The following is a 6841-nucleotide window of genomic DNA, read 5'->3' as shown; positions in this document are numbered from 1 at the left end:
GCAGTCTGTCTGCAAAGTAGCTGTGAGCTTTTTCAGCTGTTCCTCAAGTTACACTGGGGACAGAGGCCATGAGAGGAGGAGAGGAAATGTGGGTGTTTGGACAAAATGGATCATGTTTATTTTCCTTTCTTCCCCTCCTTTGATTGAATGGTAGGAATGTGAGCAAGTGAACTCCACCTTCCCTCAGCGTCATCTCAGATGAGGAGAGAGAGAGATCGGAGTGAGGCAGACAGGTGTTCTGGGAAGCACCAGATCGTGGAAGAACTGCTCATTTCTGTCTTGGCTTTCTTAGTAAATAACGAACACACGAACACAGTGGAAAAGTCCTAGCACTCAACAAGAAGTGGGCATTTTGCTGACCCTGCTTATGTGTCTGAAAGAGATGCTCTTTGCTATTCACAAAGGAAAACTGGTTAAGTTAGGGAATTGGGGTTAATGTGCAGATTAAATTTATTGCTTATGAGTAATCCATGACTAAGCTTTTTAAAAAAATTTCATTCAAATACAGTTGACTTACAATGCTGTGTTAGTTTCAAGTGTATAGTAAAGAGATTCAGTTATATACATTAAATATAATATGTATTTATATATTTCTTTTTTACATTCTCTTTCATTATAGGTTATTATAAGATATTGAATATAGTTCTCTGTGCTATATAGTGGGACCTTGTTGGTTATCTATTTTATGGACGGAGGAGCCTGCATGGTAGGCTGCAGTCCATAGCGTCGCTAAGAGTCGGACACGACTGAACAACTTCACTTTGACTTTTCACTTTCATGCATTAGAGAAGGAAATGGCAACCACTCCAGTATTCTTGCCTAGAGCATCCCACGGATGGGGGAGCCTGGTGGGCTTCCCTCTATGGGGTCACACAGAGTCGGACACGACTGAAGCGACTTAGCAGCAGCAGCAGTGTATATCTATTAATCCCAAATCCCTAATGTCCCTCTCCCCCACCCCTCTCTTTTGGTAACCATAAGTTTGTTTTCTATGTCTATGATCTATTTCTGTTTTGGAAATAAGTTTATTTGTATCATTGTGTGTTTTTTGTTTTTTTTTTTAGATTCCACAGTAAGTGATATCCTATGTAATTTGTCTTTCTCATGAACCCATGACTAATCTTAACCCTTAACAAGTTCACCCCTTGTCTACTGGTCAGAGCAGAGCAGCACAATTTCCTAACTAGTAGATTTCTGTTCTGAAAAAATTTATTTCTTTAAAATGAGAAAGTTTCTTAATTATAGATTTAAGATAAAGCAAGCTAATGTAATAATTCATTGATATTCTAGCATTTTATTATCCTTCAAAACACTTTTTTAGACCAGCATTTTCTCTCCTACCTTTTAGCAATTAAAATCATTTGAATACCTCTCTTAAGTGGCAAGAATGAGAAAGATGATAAAAACCATTCCAGATTGCTGCTTACCTGGCCCTGGGAAAGCTTGTTAGAGAATCTACCTGAGGAAGCTCTAAGTATTAAATCCCATTATAACTAGTAGCCTTTCTACACAACTCTTGTATTGAGGAGGGGGGAAAGATTTAAAGAGCACTAAAGAATTTTAATATTAAATAGTTCCTTAGAGATTGCAATGGCACCCCACTCCAGTACTCTTGCCTGGAAAATCCCATGGATGGAGGAGCCTGATAGGCTGCAGTCCATGGGGTCACTAAGAGTCGGAGATGACTGAGCGACTTCACTTTCACTTTTCACTTTCATGCATTGGAGAAGGAAATGGCAACCCACTCCAGTGTTCTTGCCTGGAGAATCCCAGGGACGAGGAAGCCTGGTGGGCTGCCGTCTATGGGGTCACACAGAGTCGGACACGACTGAAGTGACTTAGCAGCAGCAGTAGCAGTAGAGATTATGTTGAGTATAATCCTGAATTATTATGCTCTGTCCTGTGTTCAGTGATGAGGCAGGAAAATATGAAGCTGGTGAGCAGGTAGTTTTCAGAAGAGATATATACTCATAAATTACAATGTTTTCCTTCTTTTTATTATTTTTACTGTATTTTATAAAAATTTTTTTTGAAAATAGTAGCTCTAACTTTCAAAGTAAACTAAAATTTCATAATAAACTCATGATTAGTGTGTTTAGCTTTTGAAATGCTTTTTCCCACAGTCAGTGTAAGAAGAAAAGTTAAAAATCATTACCTTTCATAACATTTATATTAGGAAAGATCTTAAGTTGAAAGCAAATAGTTTTTGTGGAACTACCCAGTGCTAATATATAATGTGATATTAATTTTGTTTTGTTTTGTTGCTGCTGTTGATACTGATTTGAAAGCCTCATCATAAAGAATAAAGTTAATTTTAGAAGACAACAGCCTGATGGCCTGAAGGGAAGAGAGAGGGTGCAGGGAGATGATAGTTTGTAAATAAACCCGTCTTATAGATTAGGAAATAGAGGCTCTTATATATGAAGTTGCCCAAGAGAATACACCTAATCAGAGGCACAGTCAAGCCCAGAATCCAGGCCTGTGACTCCTGGTTCAAGGCTCCATCCATTCTGGAAACCATCAAAGATGGCCTAGGTTGTAACTTTGGATATATTAACATTAGTGTGACATTTACGTTCTTATATTAGTGAAGACTTTTGTATTTATGTTTATAATTAGTATTAAAAATATCACTGAAATTTCAGTAAGACAATGGAGCATGATTTCAACATTATTTTTGTTTTCTAATCCTGTTCAGTTTGAACTGATTGCAAAACACACTTGTCCACTAGAGGTCACCTTTCTTCAAGATGAGGGTCAGTTCCCTTGCCTATACTTTGAGTCTGGTTTTAAATCAACCACCACCTGAGAAAAATGAACTGCCCTTTTTGTGGTCAGGGACCTCCTGTTGCTTTAGCTAAATGCACTTATATTGGTAGGTAACTCTATTAGGGGCTGAAGGGAGGTGTGTTCCCTTCTTCACCTACACACACACACACACAAACCACACACACACATACGTTGTGTGAGTTCTGGCTTGACCACTCTTGATGAACCAACTTACTTCTCTCTCTCTCTCTCTCTCTCTCTCTCTCTCTCACACACACACACACACACACACACACACACACAGTTTGTGTGAGTTCTGGCTTGGCCCCTCTTGATGAACCAGCTTATTTTTCTCTGGAAGGTCTTGTGTTAACCCTGGCAGGTTTACACTACTTTTCACTTTTTCTGCCACTGCTCTCTCTGACTCCAAAGTCAGAGACTAAATGGAGACTAAAAGAAATGGTCCATAAACGTTGGCACAATTTGGGATGAAACCATATAGACTTCACCGAAATTTATCTAGGAGTCAGTTACTGTCTTTCTCCAATAACTGACTCTTATGCAGTGTGTGAATTTCAGGCAGGGTTGGCCAGAGAGTCCTATGGGGAGAAGACTAGGACTGGGTCCAATAAACAAGTGCTTTGGCAGATTGTATTGAAATATAAACCATCTCATTATTCTAGAGGGAGAGGGAGGCAGCGGCTATAGCACCATCTGATGCATCAGGTTTCAGATTGTGTCTGCAGAAACCCTAGGGCTGCAGGAGGTATTTTTAGAGGTTCGTTTGCTCCTATTCTGTGAACTGCTGAACACCTCAGCCCCTAAAAAATCTAAGTGGAAATGAAAGAGTTCTGAGATGTGAATGTGATTCAGAATAGAGAACAAATGAAATTGTGAGGCTCTGGGCATTGGGTGAAGAGTTTTCCTGTAAAGCTATGGTAAGAAGTATATAATGACATTTCAGCCCAAGTTGTAGGGTCTCATTCCCTCATATCTATGCAAAGAACTCTCCACCACTTTCCTGACATCAGCATATTAATTTATCATGCCAGGGTAAGTAGTCTTTTACAGTCCTCAAAATTGAACTTGTAAATGTGTCATTTACCACAAAGGTGGTGGCTCCGTACTGGTCTTGCTGAAAATTCATGTCCAGGTAGGAAAAATGAGCTAGTCTGTCCGAGAGGCCCAGCTGAGTTCAGTGTCAGGTTAGGTCTACACATCTTTTGGGCACATTCCCACATCAAGCCTAATAGGTAGATTGTGCAAATCACAAGTGAATGCCCAGTGTATCACATGAAGAGGTCTGTTTCCAGGTTGAAGACCTAGTGTCAGTCTAGGTACTCTGTCTTTTCTTATCTTGTTTATAAAAAGGAATGTGAGCTGTTGCTGTATGTTGTTAGTGAATCAGTTTTAAAACAAATGTTTTTTAATGTTGCTTTCAAACTCCTGGACATGTTTAATGAAGACTATCCGGGGATTGTAGCATAAGCTATTATGAAGGACTGTTACCATTTCCAACCACTTATCTGTGTGAAACAGGATTCTCTTGGTGTGGCACAAACAAAATAAAGAAAGCATGCAGTTGGAATAACACTGTCACTGACTTTTATAAAGTCAATTTTCAAATTTTTGTACATAAAAAATCAGCCTCATGTTCCCAGTTAAGAATTTAATAAGTAAATAGTATCAATTTGAATGAAAAATAATTTTATTCTGATTGAAAACACTTTGGTTTATTTTATATGTGAGTTTTCTTTTGAAAAGCAGGCTTGAATACTTAAAGAAAAAGTGACAGCAATTGATTCACACTAACAATTTACACAGGCAACTATTTTTTTAATATCTGAAATAATAGACACAGGTGGAACCATTGTCAGAATAGTTAAAAACTTTTGAGTAAATTAATTGATGTACATTTGTAAGACTCTCAGGTAATTTTCTTATAAGGATAAAAAATTACAACCTATTTTTACCCTTCTCTCTCTCCCGCTTTTGGGGCTCAGAGGACGTGGGAAGAAGTTGTAGACAATACAAATACCAAGCATCCTTTTCTCTGGGAAATGACCTTGGTGCAATAGTAGTCTCCAAGTCCACTATCAGGCACTCCTCCAAGAAGTCTCAGACCAAATTAAGATGCTCAGATCACAGCTTATTCAATCAATTTAAAATGCATATCAAGATGCAAGGGAAGGAGATGGGATGAGCTGGCATACTTAGTGTGATATTGTCATTAGGCTTTCTTCCCTCTTTCTGGCACAGAGCTCCTAAAACCCCTGGAATTTCCTAAGTGATGAGAGTGATAAAGGCGTCTCCTGCTATCTGTGTTAGTGAGGTGATTTTTGAACATACGTCAGGATGGGAACCAGTTGCCTGGAGGGTCAACCACAGAAATAGAGGGTGGGAACTTTCAGTCCCACCTCCTGACCTGAGAGAGGCGCTTGAGGTTGAATCAATCACCACTGACCTGTGATTTAATCAGCTGCACTTATGAAATTAAGCCTTCATAAAAATCCAAAAAGGACATGGTTCTGAGAGCTTCCGGGTTGATGGACACTTGGGAGTTTAGGGAGAGTGGAGTGCTGGGGGAGGGGGCGTGGAAGCTGAGCCTTTCCCCACGCCTTCCCTGTGCCATCTTTCCCATCTGATGGCACCTATGAATGAGTGCTCAGTCACTGAGTCACGTCCGACTCTTTGTGACCCCATGATTGTAGCCCGCCAGGCTCCTCTGTCCATGGAATTCTCCAGGCAAAAATACTGGAGTGGATTGCCATGCCCTCCTCCAGGGGATCTTCCCAAGCCAGGGATCAAACCCATGTCTCTTACGTCTCCTGCATTGGAAGGTGAGTTCTTTACCACTAGCACCACCTGCTCCTGAGTTATATCCTTTTATAATAAACCAGTAATCTAGTGAACGAAATGCTTCTCAGAATTCTGTGAGCTGCTCTAGCAAATTAATTGAGCTCAAGGAAGGGTTTGCTTGAACCTCCCATCTCTAGCCCGTTGGTCAAAAGTGCAAGTAATAACCTGGACTTGCAATTGGCATTTGAAATGGGGAGGGGGGTCAATCATGTGGATCGAGCCTTTAACCTGTGGGCTCTGATGCTGTCTCCAGGTAGAGAGTGTCAGAACTGAGTTGACTTGTAGGATAGTCAGTTGGTATCCAAGAATGACATGGTGTGGGGAAACGCCCTCCCCTGCACCAACTGGAATTGGTCCCAGAATCCTACTTAGGATATGGTACAGGAATGTGAAGGACTGCACTGCCTGAGTCTGGGATTAGGTGATATTTGTGTATCCAACCTTTCTGCCACAACCACCTTCCTTGTTGATGATACAGTCAGAAGCCAGGGTTGAGTTTTCAGAGAGGAGGCCCAGTTGGACAGAAAGTGTCTGCCAACGACACAGGCTGCTTGATCAGAGACACGGGGCAAGTCCCTCAGGCTCCCTCTGCAACTTGCTCCCTCACCTGATGAGCAGTTGTGGAATTGTATTTCTTGGGCAGAAGACAAGTAGGGACAGAATGCGTGTCACCAGTGAACAGTGTAAAATCTAGTGAATATTGAGGGCCTGGGGGTTGTTTAGCATGTCATGAATATTAAGTGCTTCTCTAGTCTTTCCATCCCTTTCTGTGTTCAGCTTGAATTACTAAGGCATCCAGGTTACTAACTTACTCTTTAATACATCACATCTCATGAATTCTGCCTCATTGTCTAAATCCTGCACATTTCATCTATGTCTCACAACCCTTTACATACTTCATTGTCTGTACTTAACACATCTTATAGGTTTCATCTATCCCGTTTGTTTTTCTCGTTCTTATATAGCATTAGTCAGCATTTCTCGAATATTCTCAAGTAATACAGCAACACCTTCTACAAGATATCTTGGAAGAGCTTTTCCTACACTGATCCTCCTTCTCTGATTCCATTCTAGCCAGCCTCCCCATCCTTGAGGTCTTTCTGTCAAGGACCCAATCAAGATGCCAGTCTGTGCTCTTTCATCTTTCCACATCTCCACTACAGGCTCCTCTTTACTCAACATTTCTTTGTAATTTCATTCCCTGTATCTTCAA

The sequence above is a fragment of the Bison bison genome, unplaced genomic scaffold (genome assembly GCF_000754665.1).
Source record: "Bison bison bison isolate TAMUID 2011002044 unplaced genomic scaffold, Bison_UMD1.0 scf7180017864135, whole genome shotgun sequence".
NCBI lineage: Eukaryota > Metazoa > Chordata > Mammalia > Artiodactyla > Bovidae > Bison > Bison bison.
The sequence above is the reverse complement of the archived record's forward strand: the minus strand, read 5'-3'. Positions refer to the sequence as shown.